The sequence below is a fragment of the Vulpes lagopus genome, chromosome 10, assembly GCF_018345385.1.
Source record: "Vulpes lagopus strain Blue_001 chromosome 10, ASM1834538v1, whole genome shotgun sequence".
In the NCBI taxonomy this organism is placed as follows: Eukaryota; Metazoa; Chordata; class Mammalia; order Carnivora; family Canidae; genus Vulpes; species Vulpes lagopus.
The window spans coordinates 78,348,503-78,376,240 of NC_054833.1; the positions used below are offsets into that span (position 1 = coordinate 78,348,503).

Below are 27,738 nucleotides of genomic sequence, written 5' to 3' on the forward strand. Positions count from 1 at the left end.
CTTGGTTGGTCTCTCTCTCTCTTTTTCTTTGTATGTTTGTTTTGTCCTTAAATTCATATGAAATCATATGGTATTTGTCTTTCTCTGACTGACTTATTTCACTTAGCATTATACTCTCTAGCTCCATCCATGTTGTTGCAAATGGCAAGATCTCATCCTTTTATGGCTGAATAATATTCCAGCATGTGTGTGTCTGTGCATCTCACACCCTTTTCTTTTTAAAAAAAAAACTGTATTATAAATAGACTCTAATACAAAGAACAGATACCTATAGAGAGCACCCAGACTCCCAGAAAGGTGGATCTTAGCCCTTCTTTTCCACATTGAGAAAAGAAAACAGAAAAAATGATTTCATCTTGTTTTTAACTGTTTTCACTGTGCAGCCAGTTTCTCTCTCTCTTTCTTTCTGCAGCCAGTTTTTCAAGTAGCATTTCTATTCCTTTGCTGGCATTTTTTAATTTTCTCCAATGTAGGAATCAGGCCTTTCAATTCAGCCTTGACTTTCTTTGTAACTTCTTGATCAGAGCTCTGAAGAAGACTAGAAAGAATAATGGCACCTTGGTTTTACATGTAGCTCAGGACTTCAGGTTTTTCATACCAACATGGTCTACAGATGTTTTTGCAAAAGAGCATTCTCTTCCACTTTCTTCCTCGTTTTACCTTGTTCTATTAACCACTTCAGAACTAGATGTCCTGTAGGATGTTTGCGCCATGAAGCCTTGCCACCCAGATGTAGCTCTCCAGCTGCCAACTTGACAATGGCATTCATGGCAGGCTGGTCATCTTCAATGGAAGCTCCCAGAATGTCGGACACCAAAACACACAAAGACTTATCCAGCACCACTTCTTGGACATGTCCTTGCAGGCAGCTTAACAAAGCTGAAAAGATGGACTCTAAGAGCTCTGGTGGGTAGATCCTTGTATCCTTACTGTGTGCGTTTCTACCTCCTTTCTGTAGAACCTCAATAATTTCTTGTACTATGTGCAAGATCTCTGGGGCTTAGTAAATACAATAGGACCTTCTTTCCATATTTGTCATCTACTATGTTAGGCAAGAAGCTAATAATTTCTGTTATGATTTTCTTCTTCATAAGCTTAGTATCATCAATACAATCAAATGCCGCCAGTAAGACCAAGTGGAAATCCTGGCCATTAGCCACATTTCCAACCTAAGTCTTGACTATTTTCATATCACTTTCTTGTCCTTAGGCATGCTAACCCACAAATAGTGTATGGCCACTCTAGGACCATCATGTGTTTGCCAGGTATATCACTGCTTCACAGATGGCTCCAATCTCTTTCTTTAATTCAAAATCAATTTAATTAATATATAGTATATTATTACTGTCAGAGGTAGAATTTAGTGATTCATTAGTTGCATAGAATACCCGGTGCTCATTACATGAAGTGCCCTTCTTAATGCCCATCACCCAATTACCCCATCCACCCACCTACCTCCCCTCCAGCGACCCTCAATTTGTTTCTTATAGTATCAGTCTTTTATGGTTTGTCTTCCCCTCTGATTTTGTCTTTATTTTTCCTCCTTTACCTATATTCATCTATTTTGTTTCTTAAATTCCATATATGAGTGAAATCATATGATGCTTGTCTTTCTGATCTTAGCTTTGGGGGTACATAGGTTTAAAAGTCCAAGATTACTCTCTGCACCAATGAACGCTTAATCGCTGCTTCCTTTTGGGCAATTGGAGCTAGAATCTGTTTTATTTCATCCATGATAAAGCTCTAGTTTTTCTAGCTGTACCTCTTAATACTTTGTCCAGAGCTGGATGATTGGGTGAAGCTGGGAGATTGCTGACTTGTAAAGAAGAAATAGAGCTCCTCCCTCAGCATATTCCTCTGCTCCAAGAAGGCTTTGTCATTGTATGCATAACTCCACAATGACAGACACTTCTACATGCCGGAGCATCTTCCTCACATGGTCTTTAAAATTTCTCATTATCTGTGCAATCTGTAACTTTTCAGGTATTTCATACCAACATGCTCTTCAGGTGTTTTTGCAAAAGAGCCCTCTCTTCCACTTTCTTCTTTTTATTTTGTTCTATTAGCCACTTACTATCTCTGAAATATTTGGCTTTACTTAATTGGACCAAATCATCTTGCAGTTCTTCAAAAGCCTCTTTTCACTGTTCTTCATCACCATACCAAATGTAACACTGGATCACACAAGTTGAATCATGCACAAATGCAGTAGTTTTCATTTTCCTTTGAATCAACTTCAGCAAATCACTATCAACTTCACTCTTTTTTCTTTGTCATGGTCTTTTCTTCTTAAGATCTCTCAAATTGCTTTGCCAGAACAACAATGTCATAGTTGGTTTTATCATTGAGTTGCCTGCTATGCTTCAGTTCTTTCTTCTTTTTGAAGTCATCCCATTTAGGTTTCTTGGCTGCTGATTCATCACTTTTACGATTCTCCTGGAATTTTCTCTTTCTGTTGAATTTATTTGTGCTGAAATTTGTTTTCTGGTATTTTATCCCCTTGCTACTTATTTTTGAATTGCTTTGCATCTTTTTTTCCCAGGTTTTGTGGCACATTTCTCAAAGTTATTTGATGTGATTTTAGGTCCACCTTCCTTAATAACTTCTCTTGGAAATATATTTGATGAACCAGAATCATCGTCTTTATTAAATCTGGTTTTTTTTTTTTTCTGGTGATGTCTTTGCACCTTTTCCTGTGATTTTTTTTTTTTTCCTCCTTGACTTCCATCATAGCAGTTTGCATATGTATACCACATCTTCTTTTATTCATCTATTCGTGAACACTTGGATTACTTCTATATTTTGCCTATTGTAAATAATACTGCAGTAAACATGGGGGTACATATATCCTTTTGAATTAGTGTTTTTGTATTCTTTGAGTAAATACCCAGTATTTTTTTAAATTAATTTTTATTGGTGTTCAATTTACCAACATACAGAAAAACACCCAGTGCTCATCCCGTCAAGTGTCCACCTCAGTGCCCGTATTTTAGTTACTGGGTCATTGGGTGATTCTATTTTTAACTTTATGAGGAATCTCCATACTGTTTTCTATAGTAGCTGCACCTGTTTACATTTTTGCCAACAGTGCCCAAGTGTTCCTTTTTGTCCACAACCTCGCCAACACCTGTTGTTTCTTGTATTTTTTTTTTCATTTTAGCCATTTTAAAAGATATGAGGTGATATTTCATTGTAGTTTTGATTTGCATTTCCCTGATGATGAGTAATGTTGAGCATCTTTTCATGTGTCATCCATCTGGATGCCTTCTTTGGAGATTTATCTGTTCATGTCTTCTGCCCATTTTTAATTGGATTATTTGGTTTTGGGGTTTGAGTTGTATAAGTTCTTTATTTATTTTGGATACTAACCCCTTATATAATATGTCATTTGCAAATATATTCTCTCATTCAGTAGGTTGTCTTTCAGTTTTAGTTGTTTCCTTTGCTGTGAAGAAGTTTTTTTTTTTTTTTTTTAAGCAGTCCCAATAGTTTATCTTTACTTTTATTTCCCTTGCCTCAAGAGACATATCTAGACAAATGTTGCAATGGCCAAAGTCAGAAATTCCTGCCTGTGTTCTCTTCTAGGATTTTTATGGTTTCAGGTCTCATATATAAATTTCAAATCCATCTTAAGCTTATTTTTGTGTATGGTATAAGAAAGTTGTCCAGTTCAATTCTTTTGCATATAGCTGTCCAGTTTTCTCAACACCATGTGTTGAAGCAACTCTCTTTTTTCCCATTGCATACTCTTGCTTCTTTTGTCCAAGATTAATTGAGTTTATTTCTGGGCTTTCTATCCTGTTCTGTTGATAATTGTGTCCAATTTTATGCCATACTGTTTTGATTACTATAGCTTTGTAGTATAAGTTGAGATCTGAAATTATGATACTTCCAGTTTTGTTTTTCTTTTTCAAGATTGTTTTGGCTATGTAGGGTCTTTTGTGGTTACGTACAAATTTTAGGATTATTTGTTCTAGTTCTGTGAAAAAAACTTGGTATTTTGTTAGGGATTGCAGTAAATCTGTAGATCACCTTTGATAGTATGGGCATTTTAATAGTATTTGTTCTTCCAATCCATAAGCAAGAAATGTCTCTCCATTTGTGTCATAGTTTTTATAGTTTTACATGGTTATATGAGTAACTATGTAACATTCTTGATTTTGCCCCTTGGCCATGGAGCATAAAATATTATTTGGCCCTTTAAGAAAAGTTTTGCTGATCACTGGTCTAAATGATTAATATTAAATGCATATTATATTTTTTTAACAAAAAGACAAAATTTAATAAGCAAAATTTTATAAATATTTTCTTTGTGCCTAGCACGTGTCTATAATTGTCTTTCTCCCTGAAAACATTCTTTTTTTGTCCAGCCTACATTTGGCATTATGTACAGGTTCAGGATTCAATGACTAATTCTATTTTCCTGTATTCTTTGCTTTCATAGATATACTTTATAGTTTTATGCCATTCCACCTTTTTCTTTATCTTCCCAGAAGCTACTCAACAATTCTGCTGGTATCTATTTTCTTGACCTGAAAATAAGAATTTCCCTCTTTTCTAAATGACCTAGCTTGCAATTTTGTGTGGGATCTATATTAGGTGGACTAAAGGTGATTGACCTATACATATGCAAAAGAGACATCAAACAACAGTGACTTAAAGTACAGCACAGGGGATCCCTGGGTGGGGCGCAGCGGTTTGGCGCCTGCCTTTGGCCCAGGGCGCGATCCTGGAGACCCGGGATCAAATCCCACATCAGGCTCCCGGTACATGGAGCCTGCTTCTCCCTCCGCCTGTGTCTCTGCCCCTCTCTCTCTCTCTCTCTCTATGACTATCATAAATAAATAAAAAATTTAAAAAAAATTTAAAAAAAATAAAGTACAGCACATTTCTTTACCTCATGTGACAGTCCTGTGATACTTGGCCAGAGCTGGGATGGTAGCTCTGCTCCATAAGGGTCTGCAGGGATCCAGGCTTTTTCTATGTTGTTTCTCCATCCTTAAATAGGTTTCCTTTTATGAGTGGTGCAAGATGACTCACTACCACATTGTATTCCAAACACTTGAATCAAAGATAATGAGAGCGTAGTACCTACCTTGAAATATTGTTGCAAAATTATAGATATGTAATGCACCTGAGCAGGTGGTTCAGTTTTCTATTATTACTAATAGGTAATTGAAAAGGTTCTGGTGAAGTGCCAGTTATTTAACATGTGCTGAAGAAAAAATAATTTTAGTGGAGTTGAATTGTGAAATAAATATAAAGATGCAGTTTTGATCTTCTCCTTCATTCTGGGAATATGATGACTATTATAATGAGTGTACTAGTATAGCTACATTTGAGAGGAGTTTTATTTTGTTATGAGCCAAAGATTGTCTTAAGGATTTCAATTCTAGTAAATTCTGAATTCCATGCATAACTCAGCAGCAAATTCTTAGAATCCATGTACTTTTTTTCAGACTTTTTGCCTGTAGCCAAATCCTATTAAATGTATTTCCATGTCATGTTGTGCTTAAATAATGTGGCAGGACAGGGCCTTGACTTAGAAAATGACACCCTTCCTCCGAGGAGGCTTCTTTCACAATCATCTCATACAGAAATCATATCTTGTATTCTGCCTCTGTGGAAATGGGCGATGTTGTTAAAAATTTATTTTTGCTGCAAGAAAATCTGATTCTTGGTTTATTGTGTCAAACAGCTGCTAGTATATAGTGCTGGGCAGCTGTCCAGCTGTGAGGTTCACATAAATTAATTTAACCCTTGGGCATATTGCGAGGCCAATTAGAATGGTCCCTCCAGGTGCAGCAGGGAGTAAGAACACTTTTCATCAGGGGGGGGTCCAGATGATTTGATGATGCCCAAAGTCTTGTATGGAATATTTTCCAAATTTAGTGGCGAATAATCATGTAAAATATGTTTATGACAGCTTGAATACATATTCATATGTAAATACATACATATATATTCATATAAATAAATAGTGTGAAGGAAAATCATAATAATTCCTCGGCGCATATCAGTTTACAGAAGGTGATGTGTATTTTCTGGAATAATCCAAAGCATTTGAATAAAATTGAATTGAGTTCTGCCAATCAAAAATACCTCCTTTTCTCTCTTCTGATCTCCCTTTCTTAGCATTGATTCTACTCAATGTTAGATTGGCTAAGTCTTATCCATTGAATCCTGTAAAAGTATAAATATAAAATAAAATCATGTGGTCCTTTACTGTACCTCCTGTGGTCCTTGGTCCCCAACTTGAGAAACATTGAATTAAGGTTCAGCACTGTCATCCCTCTGGGTAATTACTAGAATAGTCACAAAAGCAATCACAAAAGCTAGCATAGAAATTTCATAGCTTTGCCCATCTGCAAAGTATCATCCATATGATTTATAATATGCATTTGTCAATGTTTAGAATTATAATAAAATATAAAAGGAAAATCGTAAATTATTATGTAGAGTTCTCCCACACCAAATAATAAGGCCAAAACACTCTCCAAGGATCTTCACACATGGAGTTTAAGAAGCACTGAATCAAATCCAATTTTGAAGTTGCTTATTTCAAGGTTAAATGGACCCTTTCTAGGATCTAGAGATTGCCCTCTTAAGTCTTAAATGCCATTTTGCTTGATATAGGTTTATTAAGAGGTAATATCATCTGATGGTTCAGAGTATGGGCTTTGGGGTAAGACTCAAGTCTGACGAAAATGAGTGGGAAATATCAGAAAGGGAGACAACATGAGAGACTCCTAACTCTGGGAAACAAACAAGGGGTGGTGGAAAGGGAGGTGGGCGGGGGTGAGGGTGACTGGGTGATGGGCACTGAGGGAGCACTTGATAGGATGAGCACTGGGTGTTATGCTATATGTTGACAAATTGAACTCCAATTAAAAAAAAAAAAAAGACTCAAGTCTGACTTGTGGCTCTGTCCTTTGCTTTGGGGATGTTTGGGCCACCATATCTCCTGCCAAGTCTCCCTCTTAGTATTTACTTAATCCACTTATAATTCTCTTTTAGAATTTTGTTCAAATACATTTCAAAATGAAGCCTTTCCTCAACTCACAGATAAGAACTCATCCCTATTATATGTACTCTATATTTGATAACAACGGCAACAGCAACAATGATACCATGATGGCAAGCAGTACTGAGCAGCTATTATGTACCAGGCCCTATACCAGCTGCTTTACCTATGTTGCCTCACCTAAACTTCACAACACCCTTGTGAGGTAGTTGTTATCATCATCCTTTTACAGATGAAGAAACTAGATAAAATAAAAAAAAAAGCGGATGGATCTGGAGGGTATTATGCTGAGTGAAATAAGTGAATCGGAGAAGGACAGTGTATGTTCTCATTCATTTGGGGAATATAAATAATAGTGAAAGGGAATATAAAGGAAGGGAAAAGAAATGTTGGGAAATATCAGGAAGGGAGACAGAACATAAAGACTCCTAACTCGGGGAAACGAACTAGGGGTGGTGGAAGGGGAGGAGGGCGGGTGTTGGAGGGGAATGGGTGACGGGCACTGAGGCGGACACTTGACGGGATGAGCACTGGGTGTTTTTCTGTATGTTGGTAAATTGAACACCAATAAAAATTAATAAAAAAAAAAATAAAAAAGCATAATAAAAGTATAATGCAAGCCACATGTAATTGTAGACTTTCTAGTGTCCACATTAAAATAGTAAAATAATAATAATAATTAAGTAGTATCTTAGACATTGCAGGGGTTAAAATGAAATGTCCCCTAAAAACAGCAAAGTTGAGTTTAATGGCAAATTATTTTACATTGCTTCCATTTTAAATGTTAAAGTAAAAATTTCAAAGTTCAGTTCCTCAGTCACACTAGGCATATTTCAAGTGCTCACTAATCTTATCTTGCTAGTGGTACCATGTTGGATAGTGCAAGCATAGACTAAGAAACTTGCCAGAGTCTTTCGGACAACCACTCAATAAATATTTACTAAGTATTTATTTACAAGGCAGGTGCTGGTCTAGTCTCTAGAGACATCCTAGTAAATAAAACAGACAAAAATCACTGCTCTGGTTAAACTTTATTATTTTAGGACAAGAGAGACAATAAACAACTAATAAACAGTTTCAGGTGGTATTAGCCATGAAGGAGAATAATGCAGTGGAGAAATGGTGGTGGACAGAGCTATTGTGTATAGCTTGTCGGGCTGTACACTGCCTAATTCCAATGGGTACAATTCACTTTGTGATGTGAATGCCACTCTCTGGAGTTGTACAAAGTAGTAACCCTGGAGATGTGGGCGAAATCTTATGTATATTAATTAGGAAAGACCCTCCAATAATGAAAGATCATTTTAGCACAGATATGAAGGCAGTGAGGGAGCAAGCTATGCAACATCTGGAAGGAGTACTTTTCAATCAGAGAGAATAGCCAGTGCAAAAGCCCCACAGCAGGAAGAATGCCTAGCATGTTGTAAAAAGAACATATTAAATAGGGAGACACATAGTAGGAGATGAAGTCGGGGCAGTAGCCAGAAGCTGGATCCAGGTAGGTGGTGGCCATGACTAGGACTTTGACTTGTATATTGATTAAAATGGGAAACAATGGCCTGATGTCTCTTTTGCTCTCAATCAATCATCTTTTTTTTCTTCATTTTATTTATTTATTTGTGAATTAGCCTAGCTGCCCTATTGAGATCATACAGAAGGGGGATGCTAAGTTGCAGGAAGCCAGTGACCCTACTATTGTAGTAATCAAGCTAAAGATGGTGATAGTTCAGAAAAGGGTCATAGTAGAAGACATGGTAAAAGCTGGATTTGGAGTGGTAGAAGTGTTTGAAGTAGAAGCTTTAGAACTGGGATCATAGCCCCAGGGAGTCTTATCCCAGAACCCACATTTATCACTACATTGATCCACAATGGGGTTTCCGCCTCTAGAATGACAGAGAAGACAGAGAAGAGGTCATGGTCTGTCTTGTTCACAATTCTGTCCTGTTGCCCTGCATGGTATTGAGCACTCAGTACATATTTAATGAACAAATGAACACTTGTTGTGTATAAGGAAGCTGAGTCTCAAGATGTTGGCAATGAATTAGTGACAAGTGGGAATAGAATTGGTATGTACCAGTTGCACAAATATTTTCCACATCTCACTGACCAGCCTGTATATCTCTCCCAACTTCTGTTGTCCAGCAAACAAGCATTCAAGCCAAGTCCTATTTCTTAGGAAGCTCAGTGACCAGTTGTGACTTTGTTGTTCCTAAACACATGGCACCCCTTTGTTCCACAAATTGAAGCTAGTTGAAAGAGAGCAACAGTGAACTGCATTATGCTTGCCTGCTTTGATATTCTATTCTAATGCCTTTCTGTTCATTATGGCCACCCTCCTCCTTTTTTTCCCTAAGCACACATTTAAAAGATAAAGAAATATAATCTATCTTCCTATTTCCTTGCATGGTTTTCCACAGCTGAATATGCTCCCCATAAAATTGATTTAAGATACCTACCAGACTTTAAATTGATTGCAAACTACCTTTAACTTCCATTGCTTTGTTTTTCCTCTAGCAACTTTCTTAACTTAGTTAAATGGGCAAATATTCCTCTGGCTATTACTTCATTGAAGGCTAGCTCCTCTAGACTTTCCTAAGGGCACAAGAAGATCAAAAACTTTTCTATTTTTATTTCATACTCATTTTTTTCACATTATAAAACTAAACCATACTCACTGAAGGAAGTTTGAAACACATATACATGCACATGCATGCACAAAGAAGGGGGGGAAAGGAAAAATTTAATTCTGTAACTCAAAGATAATACCTTTAAAAATTATTGGCATTTTTCTTGCCATCTCTTTCTGTATGTGAGTGAATGTGTGTGTGTGTAAGTGTGCACATACATATTTGTTTTGAATCATGCTTTTTCACTTAAAAGACCACTCACATTTTACTATGTAGCCTCTTAAATAGTGCTTTAATAGCTTTACACTATTTAGTAATGAAAATGTTGCTATCTTTCCCACTGATAGGCATTTTTCCCAATTATCCTGTCACAAATAATGCTACACTGAACACTTTTGTTCATAATATATATTCTGTGTTTAGAATGATTTCTAAATCATTCCCCAAAGTCGAATCACTCCCCAATTCCCAAAAGTAGGATCATTTAGTCAGTCAAAAATAACATTATATTGTACCAGTTTAAACTTCTATCTATAATGTATGCAAACATGTATCTCCCTACTAGCACTAATTATTAAATAGTTGTCTTTTTGTCTCTTTTTATATAAACTATGCTAATTTAATAGATTTTAAAAGCCATTGAATTTTATGAATTTGCATGTGTTTGATCACTTCTAAAATTGAATATTTCCACATACCTGTTTATTCATTATATTAATTATTTTATTCATGTCCTTTTCTTATTAGGATATCAAAATATTCTTATCAATTTGCTTAACTTTTATAGAATAAACATATTGCTTTTGTTAAAATTTTCTATACAAATACGGTTGACCGGAATGTTGTTTGTGTTTTCATGTTGTTTATGGCATGATTGTAATATACATTTGAGATGATCAATACCTCCTAAAATAAAAATAAATAGGACACCTGGGTGGCTCTGTCAGTTAAGCATCCAACTCTTGATTTCCACTCAGGTCATGATCTCAGGGTCATGAGATGGAACCTTAAAATGCACTCCATGCTCAGCACAGAGTCTGCCTGAGATTCTCTCTCTCTGACTCTCCCTCTTCCCCTCCCCCTGCTCACTCACTCTCTCCATATAAAATAAATAAGTAAAATATTTTAAAATACATAAATAAAATAAAAATAAATATTTATGATAGAGGGATGCCTGGGTGATTCAGTAGTTGAGCATCTGCCTTCAGCTCAGGGCATGATCCTGGAATCCTTGGATTGAGTCCCACATTGGGCTCCTGCATGGAGCCTGCTTCTCCCTTTGCCTATGACTCTGCCCCTCTCTCTCTCTCTCTCTCTCTCTCTCTGTCTCTCCATGAATAAATAAAATATTTTAAAAAAATATATTTATGGTGGAAATTTTAGGAAATATAAATAAGCAAGACAAAGAAAATAAAATTCCCCCATAAGCTTATGATGACCATTCATAAGATTTGGGGCATTTTCTTTTGTCTTTTGCTTATACACTTAAGTACTGTTTATAAAAGTAATCTCATATTGTATGTTCTACTGTCATTTTTTTACACAAATTGGTAAAAATTTATTTTAATGGCATGAAACTCTTCATTATTTTTTTAATGGCTTCATAACATAAACAGCAGAATTTATTCAGATCACTGTTGTCAAATCTCTTTATTTCTAATATTTCACTGTTGTAAAGATATGTGGACATTTTTGTAGCCAAATATTTAGACATATCCATAATTATTTATTTAGGATGAATTTCTAAAAGTGGGTCATAGGCTTAACCAAATTTTAAGGCTTTATTATATATACTACCAAATTGCTCTTCAAACCTATGTCTTAAGTTTATGGCATAAAGATTTATTTTGGCTTAAAGTTGTAAATGTTTGTATAGTACTTGAAATAATTTAAAAGGAGCAATTTACCTAGCTATGCATGTATTGGGAAAGAAAGATAAATATATCTACAGTGTGCCAGGAGCCCAAATTTCCAGAGCAGAGAGCTCACAATTTCTAAGTCTTAGAGTTGGTTGAATGCATTATGTATGACTTCTTTCCTATATATGCCAGAGAAATTTTAGTTTTAAAAAAAATCAACTTTTTGCTTTGTCTCCATCAACTTGTCTTTGCTCTCACAAAACCATATTTTCCAGATCAGCTAAAGATGTGGGGGCAGTGACTCAGGGCCTAATAATAGATGTACCAAATGCTTACATGTACCAAGCCCTTGCTGACATCCATTTTTTCATTTAATCCCAGAACAGCTTCATCTTTTGGAAGAGGAAACTAAGCTTCAGAATGGTTGAGGGGCTTCTTCTAATTCGCACAGAAGTTGTGGACTGATAACTCTTTCACTTCAGAGGAGTACAGTTTTCGCTACTCTGTGTTGCCTCTTCGTGGACTCTAAGACTTCACGGATTTTACTTCTCCCTCCACCCCATCTTATCAACTTACACTTGCATTTACATTTATATTAAAAATTGACCTTTGAGAATTGCACACAAGTTCTGGTTTCAGCTTTTGCTCTCTCTCAATTCTTGTTTATTTTAATTAGCCATTTAAAATTGTACATAGCACCTCAACAAAGGAGAATTTCATATTAATGAGGATTAATCACATGCATACTATAAAATAATATAAATTAACCCTAGCAGCAGTTGTTTATATATTCTGAGATATGTCTTAATATGCCTTTTATTCAAAAATGAATAATCGGTTGTGGTTTTTCAAAACCATAGAAAATAAATAGAAATATTGGGAGGGAGATATTGGGTAGAAAATATTGGGAGGGAAAGATATTCAACTCTAGTTAGCATAGATAATTTAAAATATGTAATTAGCAAAGGGTATTATACAGTGTAGTGAGCTCAGAAAAAAATGAGTCATAAATGTTCAGGTTACTGATGTTTAGTAGAAAAAGTTGATGATCTGAGAGGTTAGACATCCTTTGCATTCCATCTTGACCTCTTACTAACATGGGGCTTTGAACAAGTTCCTTCTTATCTCTGAGAGTCTATTTATATGCCTTTTATGATATAATGATATTTTCTTAAAATGCTTAGGAGGGCTGAATTCATTATCAAACATGGCAGTCTAAATTGCAAGGTGATGTTACAACATTGGCAGAGGAAAAACAGAATTTGGAATGTCAGTATAATGGTCAATAATGACCATACAACATCCATCATCCATGATATCTCTTATAAGTCCAGGGAGCTGCTAGGCAGTGAGCAACCTGGCCTGAGATCCCAATAAGAGACTGGGGAATTGAATACAGGTTGGTGGAAATGTTTTTATCTAGAGAGTTGGAAACCTCATTTTGGTCTTTTCTGTGTGGATTTAGCCACATTTTATTCTCTGAGCTTAAGTTTCTTGGGGTATGTGTGAATATCCTTAGCATAGTTGGGTTTTGTTTGGGGGGGGGGGTCTATAATAGGCCCTCAGAGAATGCAAACTTGGTCTCCTTCTTCCTTTGTTTATAAGGTGAATGCTAGGTTATATGTTACCTAAGTTCCCTCCGAGTTCTCAAATCCATATTACAATGGGTTCTTATTTCATCTAATTTTCACTACACATTTTTTAAAAGATTTTTTATGTATTTATTCATGAGAGACACACAGAGAGAGAGAGGGAGAGAGAGAGAGAGGCAGAGACACAGGCAGAGGGAGAAGCAGGCTCCCTGCAGGGAGCTGGATAAGAAACCCAATCCTAGGACCCCAGGATCATGCCCTGAGCTGAAGGCAGAGGCTCAACCACTGAGCCACCCACGTGCCCCTCATTATGCATTCTTGATTGACTAAGTTCATAATAACCCAGTTCTGATTTTCATTTGATTCCCATAATCATAAAATGCCATAGCTAGAATAAACCTCAGAAACCGCCCAACCCCTTTATTTTACTCACAAGTAAACAAGCTCCTTAATGGGGGTCAGTGGGGAAGTTGACTTGGTTAAGGTTAAACTGTAGGTATGCCAGAGTAGAGAACACCATCCATGTTTTCTGGTCAGCCCCAAGGCTCAGCACCTACCCCTTCCCCGACCTCCAGCTGCTGTTGGTATGTTCCAGCCCGCAAGGCAGCACGATTTGCCTTTCTTGTGTTAACATTATTCTAGCATGTAATGTCTGTGTTTAAGGCAATGACCTGAGAAATACTTTTATTTCCAGTGATGCACTTATTTTGCAGGGTTTATTAATTTTATTTATGTATTTGATCTCTCAAATGAAATAATAAACTAATTAGTGGGACAATTTACTGGTGCACTCCGCCAACGGTGTTTTACAGCATCGGAGCAAGCTTGTCGAACTGTGGTGTCAGCACATACACTTTCTGCCCTGCTGCCCTTAATTTTAGCTGTCAGACACACATAGCAGTCAGCCCCATGCTAGGTACTGGTGTCTCCAGAGGCATCCAGAGATGTCAGGTAAGAGGGCAAGGGAACTTGCACCCAGGAGCCTCCCCAGAATTTATTCAAGAGACAGGCTGATTCAGTAGGCCTCCCAGAGAACTAAGCCAGTGCATTACCTGAACTGCCCAGAATGAGAATTTCCAGAGAATGAGGGAAAGCAATGTATACATGTATATATGTATATATGTATATATGTATATAGAAGTGTTGAAAGTCATTCTCAGGCCCCTAGTCCATCAAGACCAAGAATAAAGCAAGGAGTAGGACAGGAAGATTGACATCGCTAGATGCGGGAGCAGGGGTGGGAGGGATACCAGAAGATTCAGTCATTGGAACAAATAGGACAATGTATTACCAAAGGTTTTTTGGGGGAGGTTTTTTTTTTTTGTTTGGGTTGGCTTGGTTTGGTTTTTTAACTGGCTTTAATGTGAAGTACATGGACTTCCTTCTCAGACGGCCCTCATCTATGCCCTCTTAACAGCCAATACTTTCTCATCTGAGAATTAATCATAGTCTTGTCATTATTTTCAATCCTGTCCCCATTTGACTGTTAACACCATTATATCACCAAGGCTTACAACCATGTCTGGAATATAACACAGTTCAGTAAACATTTGTTGAATGAAAGAATGAATGGATAGACGAATAAATGAATAAGTGAATCAATCTGTCAGAGATGCTAAGGGCCAATGACCTACGAACTGTTTTCCTCTTCTGTCTTTGATGTAATAAGCAGAACTCAACCGGAAATAACCTCTTTAAATATTTATATTTTTTATAGAATTACTCAGTATAGCAAAGAAGCATCCAACATGAAAGTATTTAACCTCTCTTGACTAAATCTTCCTTCTTATTAATGCTTAATTATACCACATGCACACACAGAAGCATACTCATTTGGAGTAGAGGTAAAAGGTCATATAGTACCTTAAACCTTTATGTGGTATCTCTACTTGCCCACTAGTTGCCTTGTGGGTATGGATGCTGCCATTGTCCTGGCTGCCACTACACTATCACTGTGGATTGCATCTAGCATGAGAGTTCTTGTCAGAGCAATTTCTAGGCCTGTAGAGGCTGGAACATTAGGAGAGAAGAGGGTCAGTGGGACCCTGCAGTGGGAGCTAGGCAAGCTTAGGATTCTCTCACTCTGTAGTGGGAACTCCTTTACTGTGAGTGGCTCCCCTAGAGGAGTTACCTTTGCTATGATTGGCTGTATACAAATTAGCAAACCCGGGTGTATTCAACATAGATATAATTAGCGTATACCTTGTCTCTGCTACTTCCCTATCCAACTGGCTGTAGACTTTTTGGGGAGTGTACAAATGTGTTAACACTAACTTGTTGATGCTCTTTACATATGGCAGCTCTTATTGGGGCATAAGTAGTTCTCATGTCTTGGTGATGGTAAAGTGCTGGGGCGGGAACTGGGACTTGCACTCCTAATTTATGTATTTAACTTCTATATGCTCAGAGAGCCTGGATTCTAGACCCAGGCAGATACCAGGTCATGGGAGTGTCTTAGAGATCTTTGGCAAATACCTAGAATTATTTGTATAACAATTCTAATGATAAGGCCTACCATTTATTCCATACCTACCACATAGCAGCCACTCTACTGAGGTCTTTCAATACAGTACTTAATGATCACAACAAGCCTGCAATTAGGTATTCTTATCCCATTTTACAGTGAGAAATATGAAGTTCAGAAAGGTGAAATAACTTGCCCAGAGTCACACTGGGCAGATTGTGTTGATAAGAAAACATAATAAGTTTCATACAGAGTCGTGATATTACTATCAAAGATAGAAAAATTGTTTTTAAAAAAAAAACAAATAAACTTGAAAAAGCAACTATCTATTGGCTCATTTACTCTAGGAATTGAGGAAGGTAGCAGAGGTAGTGCATATTCTGTTTTAACTGTAGAGCACCTACAGACAGCTTGTAAAAAATTCTATTTTTCTGGGAGCTGTGTTTGGGAGCTCTAGGCTTATTCCTAGGTCTCCAAAAGCAGAAAATTTTCCAAGCTCCCATAATGTCCAGCTGACAAACTGCAGTCTCTTTCTGACCCAAGACCTGTGTCACTGGGCACACATGCTCACACCTCTCCTTCTAGGTGACTAAAATAGACTTTCCTGTGTAGTCACAGCCTGGCAAGGACAGGATGCAATTTTATATAGCATCTGTCAGGAGTAGAGGTTCTTCACCAAAAGTTATAAACTATTGATAGATCTAAGCATGAGTATTTAATTTTTTTCCTGCAAACTCTAGATGTCTGGTGTATATTTAAAATAAGTGGTTTTGTTGTTGTTATTCCATTAGATTTTTTCAGTTTATATATTAAATCAGGTGTTAACACATGCTGGATGATGTTTTTCTACTTTGTGTATCTTCATGGCTCTTATAACCATGGCATATTTAATTGCTTTATTTAGTTTAGTGTCTGCCTCCATTCCCTGGAATGTAAGCTCATGAGGGCAGAAATATCTGTTTAGTCTGTTATTAAATCTCCAGTGATAAAAGCAGTACTTGGCATAATTAGGGTCTCGGAAAATATTTGTGAATAATAATGGTGGATAGAAAGATGTATGTATATATGGGTAGGTGGGCAGGTGGGCACATGGATAGGCCCTAACAACTGTGAAAACTTAAGATAAAATTATAGTAATTAAGGTAGTACAAGTATTTGCACAGAACTAGAAAACTAGACTAATGGAATAAGATCTAGACCCCAAAATACCTTATGCTGACTAAAAACTTTGTACGTGATAGACTGAGATATAAATGGTACAAGGATCATGCAGAAATATACAGAAAATGTACTGAGTCCTAAACTGATACCATATAAAGAATATCAATTCCAGGTGACTTAAATTCAAGAGGCATAACTTTAAAAAATTTTAAAGGAACTATAGAAGAATGTCTTTATGACGGAGGGGTAGGAAAGGATGTACTGAATAAAAGCAAAGCAAAGGAAAGCAAACCAAGCAAAAAACACCTACCTTAAAGGGAAGTACTGATAATAGTTCTTTACATTAAAAAATTTTTAAGTTTTATTTTATGGGCGCCTCGGTGGCTCAGAGGTTGAGCATCTGCCTTTGGCTCAGGGCATTATCCCTAGTCCTGCATCAGACTCCCCAGAGGGAGCTTGCTTCTCCCTCTGCCTATGTCTCTACCTCCCTGTGTCTCTCATGAATAAGTAAATAAAATATTTTTTTAAAAAAAATCTAAAAAGAGTTTTATTTTAAACAAAATAAAAAGACAAGCATTGGACCAGGAAAAATAGTTGGAACATATGCAGCTGCAAAAAAGCTGCATCCAAAGCATGAAGATTAGTATAGGAGGTAGTTATAACACATCCCAAGGTATCACTACATATTTTGATTGAATATTACCATCTTACAATTTTGCTATTTCTTTCCATGGCTTTTGCCCACATCAATTTTATGACTTAGATAAATATCACCTGCCAGGTAAGGTCATCCTTGACTACCTTATTTGAACTTGAGGTCCCACCTTAGCCCTCTTCAGTACTCCCTCTGCTTCTGCTTTTTCCATGACACATATGACCATATGACACACCAGGCACTCTGCTTTCCTATCTGCTTAGGGTATATGGCCTCCCTCCTGTAACAACAGAAAAACATGGGCATATATAAAAGCAGCAGAAGAAACCTAATAGAAAAAAACATATAAAATAAAAATAATAAAAGAATGTTCAATCTCACTAGTAATTAGAGAAATCCATGCCAAAATATAAGATATTTTAAATCCACCATTTTGGAAACATTTTAAAGTGTGGCAATACCAAATGGTGATACAATGAACTCATGCTGGATCAGTATGAATTGCTACTGACACTTGGTAGAGCCACGTGTTACATCTAATAACTTTGAAGATGCATAGACCACAGAGAGATCTCACACATATGTATCCAAGGAGTGTGACAATGTCCCCTGCAGCATTACTTCTTTTTGCAGTTTGAAAACAACCCAAATGTTAATCCATATGAATGACTAATCAGAACATAACATATAATAAAATATTATCTAAATGTTAAAATGAAAGAATTTAAGCCACTATCAAAGTGGCTAAATCTTTAAAACATATTTAAGAAAATAAGCAAGCTTCAGATGGATGCCTACAGTGGAAAATCATTTAAACAAAGTTTTAAAACATATGAAAACATTGCTATATGGTTTTTGTGGATGCAAGCATGTAGTAGAAGCAGAAAAACATGCATGGAAATTTGAGGGTATAGTTATTTTTGTGGAAATAGGAAGGAATTCATAGGGTAATTTTGCTTATATTTATAATGTTTCTTTTTAAAAGGAAATATCTGAAGCAAACATGACAGAATGGTAATATGTGACCAGGCTGGGTGGCAGTACATAAGTTTTGGTTATAATTATGTCTATACTCAACTTCATGCTTGAAATATTTAATAAGAAAAGAAATAGGAGAGTACTTAAGTGTGACTGGCAAGGGAATAAAGTTCAAGCCATAGCATATCAAATAATATGGCGTGACATAGCAAAATTGTAAACTGAATTTTGTTGTTAATCATGACTGGATGCAAACCCAAATTCAGTAACTTCTTTCTTAAACACTTAATGAGATTAGGTTTTGGAACTTGACATTCAAGGTTTGAATCTTGACTCAGACACTTAATAACTATTTAAAATTGGGTATCAGTTTTCTCATCTTCAAAGTGGAGAAATGAAATAAAATGGATTTTTTAAAATAGAGGAAATCTTCCCAGAGAGGGAGACAAACCATGAGAGAGATTCTTAACTATAGGACACAAACTGAGGGTTGTTGGAGGGGGTTGAGGGGGTGGGGTGATGGGGTAATTGGGTGATGGGAGTTAAAGAAGGCACATGATGTGATGAGCACTGGGTGTTATATGTAACTGATAAATTTATTGAGCTCTACATCTGAAGCTAGTGCTGTACAATATGTTGGCTAATTGAATTAATTTTTTTTAAAAAATAGAGGAAATCAACAAAACCAAGAGTTGTCCTTCAAAAGAATCAACAAAACTTGCAAACTTTTAGCTAGATCGATTAAGAAAAAGGAGAAAACTCAACTAAAATCAGAAAGAAAGAGGGGACAGTACTACCAACACTACAGAAATAAAAAATATTATAAGGTGAAAAAATAGTGCCTCCTCATGACAACCATTCTGAGGATGAAATGAAAACAGATTTGCATAGTGTTCAACATACTACAAGGCACATACTACAAGGCACTACAAGGAAGACTGGTATATGTTAAGAGCTCCAGGTTCTGATGTAAACAAGCATGAGTTTGAAGTCTATTTTTTTTTTAAATTCCTTTATACATGAGAAACACACAGAGAGAGGCAGGGACCTAGGCAGAGGGAGAAGCAGACTCCCTGCAGGAAGCCTGATGTGGGACTCAATCCTGAAACTCCAGGATCACACCACAAGCCAAAGGGAGAGGCTCAATGGCTAAGCCACCCAGGCATCCTGAGCTTGAAGTCTATTTTGAATGCTATGCTGTCTCTCATTTTAATTGTTTCCTACAATAACCCTATGAGGTTGGTATTATTATTATCCTATTTTACGTAAGTAAGAAAACTGAGCCTGACAGAGGTCAAATAACTTGCCCAAGATTTTCTATCTCTTAAAAGAGATGAGATTCAAACCAGATCTACCCCCAGAAAAATATAACTGTAACTTAATATCCTGAGTCTATTTCATTAGTTTTATGAATAAACTAAATTGAATCTGTATAAAACATTACAATGATCTATCCTTTAGCTTTTGTTTTCTTTTAGTAGGAAGTCAACCATCCATTGCTGATTAAAACTAATAACAAATATCTACTTAGTGTATGTATATGTAAGTCTAAACATGTAAAATAATGGAGTTGCCATAATGGGATGTTGTTGCTAGATAAATATTCCTGCCTTAAGCAGATTCTTGGTCTTGGAATATATTGGAAGTTCAGTAGGCTGTGATATTCCATTATGTTGAGTCTCTCTCCCTCTCTCTTTCTCTTTTTAACCATAGGCTCTTTTACTTTTTTTTTTTTTTCAGTTTCACTGTCTTCCCTGAAAAATGGTTATCTCTCTGCTTTCCAACTTCTTTTATCTTCTGTGAATCCAGATGAAACTTAATTTTTATTGTCACCAATTATTTTGAATGAACATTTTTCTTAATGTAATTTTCATCGAGATAGTTCCATTTATTAAGTCTTCATTCATTCACTTACTCGCTCTTTTATGCAGCAAACATTGAGTGGTGACCATGAACTTGTCTCTGGACTATGTTTCCAGGAAATAAGGGTTGATAAGACTAGAGAGAGAGGCAGAGATGGAAATAGACAATCCCAGGGCAGTGTTACCTGCAGATTGGAATTGATGCTGGAGAGCGTAGAGTCTCCCATTTAATAGGGGGATGCAGGAGAAGTGACACAGAAATGGCGATGTTGCACCTCAAACTTCTATTTGTATGTTTATTTACTGTCTAGAAAATAATACATCATCTTTGTAGAAAACTTGGAAAGTATAAGGACAAGAGAAAAATAACCTATAATCATGCTACCGAGAGCCACTGTTAACAGTTGGTATATTTTTTAAGAGCAACTTCTACATGGATGAGCTCAAATTTTATCATTTTACTATATTACACATATTTTCTCAATCCTAAAATTTTTTAAAATTATTTTTGTATGTCCATAATATTTTTCCATGTAGAAATACTAACATTCATTTTATCCTTCCTTTATCGGTTGTTTCTCTCTTACAAATAACATTGTGTGCATAAATATTGGCCTGAATTCATGATTGTTTCCTTGAAAAGGAGTCCTGAAGGTGAATTACAGATGAAAGGGTATGATCACTTTAAAGACTCTTGACATTTTCTCCAGTGCCCTCTTCTTTAATGATCTCAAGGCAAGAGCTAAAGCCTCTAAGAAAGTCACATGAATTACAAATTGGAGAAGTTCTTTAAAAATTCCTACACACTTCTGTGTATGTGTAGATATGCATGTGAATGTGTACACATGTTTGTGAGGAAGAGATAACCACAGACACACAGACACACACACACACACACACACACACACACACACACATCCTGATCCCTCCTATCTTAGAGGTATTGTGTACCCTCTCTAGCGGAGTACTTAAAATGGACTGTCTTTGTTGATTTTTTTTTTGGTGGTGGTGGTGGTTTTGTTTTATACACTACTGTCTTTCCAGTGCCTGATATATGGTAGGAAATTAGTAAATATTTCTTTAGCGAAAGAGAGGGAATAAAAACAAGACCAATAAATAATTGTTTACTTTTTTAAACATCTTATTTTATTTGTTTTCAGCATCCAGCAAGACATGGTGGTGATCCCTGGCTCTAAGTCTTCATGATTAAGCGACTCTTTTGCACAACACAAAGGTAAATATTTGAGGCTGATTGACTTGCTGGTATTAGGAAAATCTTCCTCTCTTCAAAAATGACTCACAGATGTCTCTGAGTCCTCTTCAAGTGATGGCTTTTATGTTTTGTGTTCCTTCTTAAAACACCTTAGAGGGTTCATGGAGCCTTTGGGAATAGCTGCTTGGGGCAGCTTTTCTATCTACTCTGTGGTGAGAAATTCCCTTTCTCCTTTTCTTTAAGCATCATTAGGAGTTTTAAGTTTTCCTGACTGGATTTTAGCCTCTTCTTGTATGTTGTCTCAAATTGGTTTGATTTTAAACACAACTATATTAGCTCTCCTCAGATGCCTTCTGCTTTAAATATATTACCAACAGAAAGAACAATTCTCAATTGTTGAAACTAAAGTCAAACCATATGTAAGATAAATGTTTCTATATAGAAAACAGACTTGGAGATTTACAAGCTTAAGAGCAAGTACTATTATTTTGAGGTCCTAAACTTTTAAATGATGGCAACACTGAAATCTGTACTTCATACAGGATGAGAAGAAGGCACAATTGAAAATGCCTATTCTTTTGACAAATTAGAAGCATTCATTGCAGTATCTATTTCTTGTTTACCAGGGATAATGCTGAATGAATCACAGACTGGTAGATGGATGTCCCTTCTGAACACTTTTAATTAGCACTGCCTATTAGGATGAACAGAGTGTTGCTTTCCTGCCATAGATTACCCCTAACCCCCCCTTAAATGGAACAGAAATCTTATTCTCCACAAGGTAATATTCATCTCTTCCCCAACCAGACAAGCATAGAAAATTAAACAATGGTCCGTTAAAAAGCCCAGATAATGTATTTATCATTTCCAGTCTATATGAGTTTACAAGGCAAATAGGAGTGGGAGCTATTCGTTATGGGACCTTGGGGAACAACGGGACTGGGAAGGGAGCTGGAGGCTGGAGGATCTGAGACTTGTAAAAATTCATTAAAAATATGAGGTGCTATTGGAGACAGAGGAAATTAATTACTCTCAGGGACTCAAATGTCACTACTCATTTAAGTGACCTGGAGGCTGAGAAACCTGTTTTGTGAGGGTTTGTGTAGTGGAGAAGGCTGGGAGCTGGGATTCCTCAGCTGTCAATTTTTGCATTTCCTTGGTGACTTATTGACATGTTAACCTGGCTTGCACCCCAGCCTCCTCTAATGAGTAGAGTTAAATGAGAAATGGGGGGTTGGGCTGGGGCTAACACTCTCCCCTGTAGCTGACCAGGTTATTCAGAACAGCTCACCAGACATATAAGCAACTGCGGACCTGAGAGAAGCCTATAATTTACCACAATGGAGAGAAGAAGAGCCTGATCATTTGCAGCTGGACTGAGTTTGGTCTTTTATTATTGCTTTTGCATCCACAAAGCTATTCTCTGAGGTGGAGTGCATTTGGAAAGACAAATTAAGGTTTTCCACCTAAGGAGGACTGGGGAGCAGTAGCTTCTGAAAACAGTCATCTTTTCCAGATTGCCTGTCTAATAAATCTCTCTAATGCATTCTGCCTATAGACAAAGGTTTAAAATATATAGATATGTGATGACTTAAAAGTTTAAAATCAGTAAACACCCAGAATAATGGAGTCAAAAGCTTTCTCACATGTGTGCCTTACCTAGACTGGGAATTTAAGGTTTTATTCTTGAACTCTGTTACTAACCAGCTGTGAGATACCACACAAGCCATCATAATGCTCCAAGACTCTCTTGTATTATTTATAAAATGGGAACAATAATATCCATCTTCTGTGATTGTTAAGGACAGTGTATCCAAAAGAGCTTTGAAGGGTGGAAATATATAAGTGCATGGTAGCCGTATCACCAACTGGTATGTTTTGTTGTTTTAAAAGTCTTGCTTTTTAAACATTGGGGCTGCTCCAGTGATCTGTGTTCCCATGTGGGTCAAAGTTGAAGGGCTCAGCAGTATTCTTCTGGCTTGTTCATATAGGAAAGGTAAATCAACAGGCCAAAGAAGGAAGCACTGCTTTGGGAAAAAACTGTTCACGTGGTGTTAAAAAAAAAAAGTGAAGCTTAGCTTTGGAAGGAGATGGAACCCCAGATATTCATCTCTGGGAGCAGTCCTCAGTACCATGTCTTCAATTTAAGAACATCCTGTCCCTTTGAAGCAGAAACAAATTTCATGCCTTGAAGGTAGTGGAAGAGATATTTGAAGATTATTCCTGTATTCCTAGAAAGAGATGATGAGAAGATAAACCAGGGCAGGGTCAGTGAAGACAGAGAATAGAGAACTCTGAGAGGCTTTGGAAAGGAAGGAATTCTGGGCTTCCACAGAGTCAGGAGGTTTTGTGCTGTGAAGAAAGAATAGTGCAGTGACTAAGCTCTAGAACATTCTTGAGATACTTGAAATGTCATTAATAGAAACATGAGAAAATGCAGGCTACAGTCCTTCTGCTCAAGGAACTCAGAGAGGTAAACAACGATCATATAGACCAGACAGAAATAATCCCAGAAGAGCAATGCTGGGGATGGTGCTGAGAGGAAGGGTGCATCAGAGGATGAGCAGTACTGTGCTGGGGGAGCAAGAATTTGAGGCTGGGCATTGCACAGAGCAGCTGCTCCAAGCTACATGGAACCAGAGCTGCTCAGCTGCACATTGCAGATGCTGGTTTAGAAGCTACACTTGGCCTGTTCCATTTCCATGGCAGCCAGAGTTTTATATCCCAGCGTGCAGTCAGTGATTTTCCAAGATTTCTGTGCTATCATTGTCTCCTGGAAATAGTCTTGAAGGATCGCCTACCTATTCTCATTAGCCAGCCCTGTAGTGACCCATCCTGAGCATGCGCAGAAGGCATTCCCAGGGACCCAATTCTAAATAATTGCTAAAACCACTGTCCCCATCCCTTGGTGTTTTTTGGAGCTTTAATGCCATGTACCTTTTGAAATTGCTTGAAGACTACCAATTGACATAACTGAGCTGTTGGCTCTTCACTTACTATGTTAACTAAATGTGTCCATTTGAGTTCATTTAGTTATTATGTCATCATAGTGAGGTAGTAATAAGATAGGAAAATTTTTTCACACTAGTCTTCCTTCCTTTTTTTTTTCCTTTTTGAATTCATCTCTTTAGTGCCTCCTATTTGCCACCTTATTAGTTTTGTTTTCTCAGATTCTGTTTACACTTCTACTGTTCCTCTACAAAGGATAAAATTGCACATTCTTCAACTTAGTTGGATGTAGGAGATTCTTGATACCAGAGGGTTCAACTGTAAAAACTTGTTCTTCACCACATGGCAGCTTTCTGTATCTGGTATTTTTAATGGTGGCAGTGTTGCTTTCCAAAGCTGAATGTCTTAGATTGGAATCTCTACTTCAACACATAATAGTTGTCTAACATTGAGCAAATCAATTTCCTTAAAGTTGAATTTTCACATTAGTAAAATTAAGGTATCAATAATACTTTTCATATGGGATTGTTGTAAGAATTTAATTAAAGAGTGTATATAAAAGAGTCTAGCACCTTATATATTGTCATTGAATGTTAGCTGCTGTTGCTTATAATATATGCTATTATAAATCCTTGAAATGTAATAGGCAGATGTGTTGATCTTTGGCAATAAGAGAGGGAGATGCTAGAAAGACACTCTCCTACTCTTTGAATGGGCTTAGAAATGGAAATTCCTGGTGATGAAGGCATTAAAAGAAGCTAAATGTGTGGATTCACAAAAGTCTTCCCTGGCCAGACAGTCATCTGGGTGCCAAACAGTCAGAAGGCATGTTGGGCTCCCTGAATTTTGGCTGGGCATCTGGAGAGCATCTAAGTCAACCCTGCCCCAGATACAATATTTCTTCCAGAGAGTATGCCAGTGTGGCTGGATTGAATTACCCTACTCAGAATTCAATTTCCTTTATGTTTCCAGTGAGAGTGGAACATGGGGGAGACTTGGGAGATTGGAGGATAGAAGGGAAGCTGCAGCCACTCTACAGCTCACATGTTGTTGCCTATCTGCTGACTCACCTGATTGGCAAGAAGGAGCATCTGGGCCCGTGACTACTTTCCCTTTTCCTGGATGCTCCTCCAGCTTCTCCAACTCTTCATCCAGATATGTGTGTTTAGCTACTTGAGAAAAGGCGCCTGCTACAGCAGTTCATCCACATGGGCAAGCTGGGAAGCAGTGAAAGCCAAGGTCGCAGTTAGTTTCCATGAAATTTCTTTCGGTGCATGCTTATGGGTTCCAGGCTGCTCCTGATTCTCCCCATTATTTATATCCATCTTTCCTTCCTAATCACCCACCCAGTGGGCTTCAAACTCCAGCAGCAGACATGATTAACAGACATACAGACTGTTTAACCAGTTTCCACAATTGCTTAAGGTCAAATTACACTATTAAATAAATACCACAAAAAATAAATAAATACCACATATATATTTATTTTGCATATATGTAGTATTATAAATAGTATATATCCTTTATATATAGAATTTATTGAGCAGAGGAATAGAACAAAGCACTGGAGGATTATATATGGGTTTGTGTATGTGTGTATATCTACCAGTGCTTGTTTCTGCTTCTGTGGTTGATCCTCACCTGATTCAGTTGCTCATAAGCTTTTTATAATGGGGAACTCTGCACTCCATAAGGCGGCCCACTTCTGTTCTACCTCCCACCCACCATTCCTCTTTCTGTGATATAGCAAAAGAGAAATTAAATCCATATTCCAGAAATGTTGTTTTCAACCCAGGGTATATCTCACTTTCTCCCTAGGACTTCTGCCCCTCTCAACCCAAAATGCTTGCATAAACTCACTGTTGGACCTCACCCCCTGGAGTTTTTTTCCTCTGGTTTCTCACCTTTTGAAGCTTCAGAATCAGACTCTTCATAAATTAACCCTATAAATATGAACATACTAGAGAGGCTCTCCTAGCCATTCCATTTCCCCAGACCCATCTCCTCTTCATCCTCCTCATGCCTTGTGAAGACAATACCTTGATTCTGAATGTTTACAAGGTACAGTGTGATATAGTAAGAGTGGAGGGAAGCACAGAATTTAGAATTTGAAGACCTGTGCCTGTCTTCTGCCGCCACAGAGGGCTGACTGGATCTGCTTGCTAGTAGCTTCTGAAGACTTCAGTTGCTCCAGCTTTAACATAGGTGTACTAATAGCTGACCTTCTTATTCTCAGGCCCCGTGTGAGTCCAGTGATCCCTGAGCAGCTCTGGATGTTTGAGGCCCTGTGTTCTTGATATCTGTCTCCCCAGTCTCAGATTAGCTCACACCTGGGTTAGGGAAATGCCAATTATGATCAGATGTTGAACCTTAGAATTCACAAGGGAGTAGCAAATCAGGGCACTCTTATTTTTTAATGAAAATAATACTTTGAAAAAAAAAAAGAAAATAAATACTTTGAAACAGCTATCACCTAAATTCTTATACTCTTCAGGGTCTAACATAGTAACTTTTTACCTAAATTGTTTCTCAAAGATTTAGGTTGAAGAAATTGAATGAACGGTGGTTCCTTATAAGATGAACGTATATATCAAAATCACTTATAGTATTACAGAGCTGACCCAAAAGGGCAAAACACTTAAATATGAAAGAATGACTAAAAATTCTCTTATTTGAACCAGAGTTTAAAACTAATAAAAATCAGATGCAAAATGTAGAACATGATAGAAGAGCCTATTATTGAGATGACTGCTAAAAGGAACTCAAAGTTATAATGAAGGGAGTTTTAAAAGGGATTTCATCCCTTGAAATAAAAAATATGCAAATGAAACTGTTATGTTTCTTTGATTTCCATTCAAAGAAAGAGCCTCTCTGTCCTCTCTGGTGGAGGTGGCCTTCCATCTGAGTAGGATGGATGACTCTGGGAACATCCTATTCTTAAGTGTGGCATAGGAAAATAATTATGAGTTCACAAACCTGGTTAGAAAAGTCTCTGTAATTGGCAGGTATATGGCTGCCAGATAAAGATGTGGAGGATGTGTGTGACAGCTCAAAGCCACATTTGTGGCCAACCCTCACTCTGCTCCCCTACACACATTTATCATTGAACAACCGCCAAAGTTGAAGAAGTAGTTGGCTTACCCTCCCCTCACTGCATGTGTGCACTGCATGCACACACACACACACACACACACACACACTCACCACACACCTACATCCTGGCTTCTCACGAGTATCGAATGAGTACTGTACTGCAATGACTGGCACATGGTGGGTCCTCAAGAAAATGTTTGTTGGTGGGTGCATGTATTAATGAATTGCCAAGGAACTCAAGGGGAAAGTCTAGAAATGTCA

The 27,738-nt window shown here is 37.2% G+C and overlaps 1 pseudogene; it reads right to left on the reverse strand.

Moving 5' to 3' along the window:
* Nucleotides 1-362: 362 nt before the first annotated feature.
* Nucleotides 363-27,738, reverse strand: part of LOC121500931 — a 105,164-nt pseudogene continuing 77,788 nt past the window's right edge.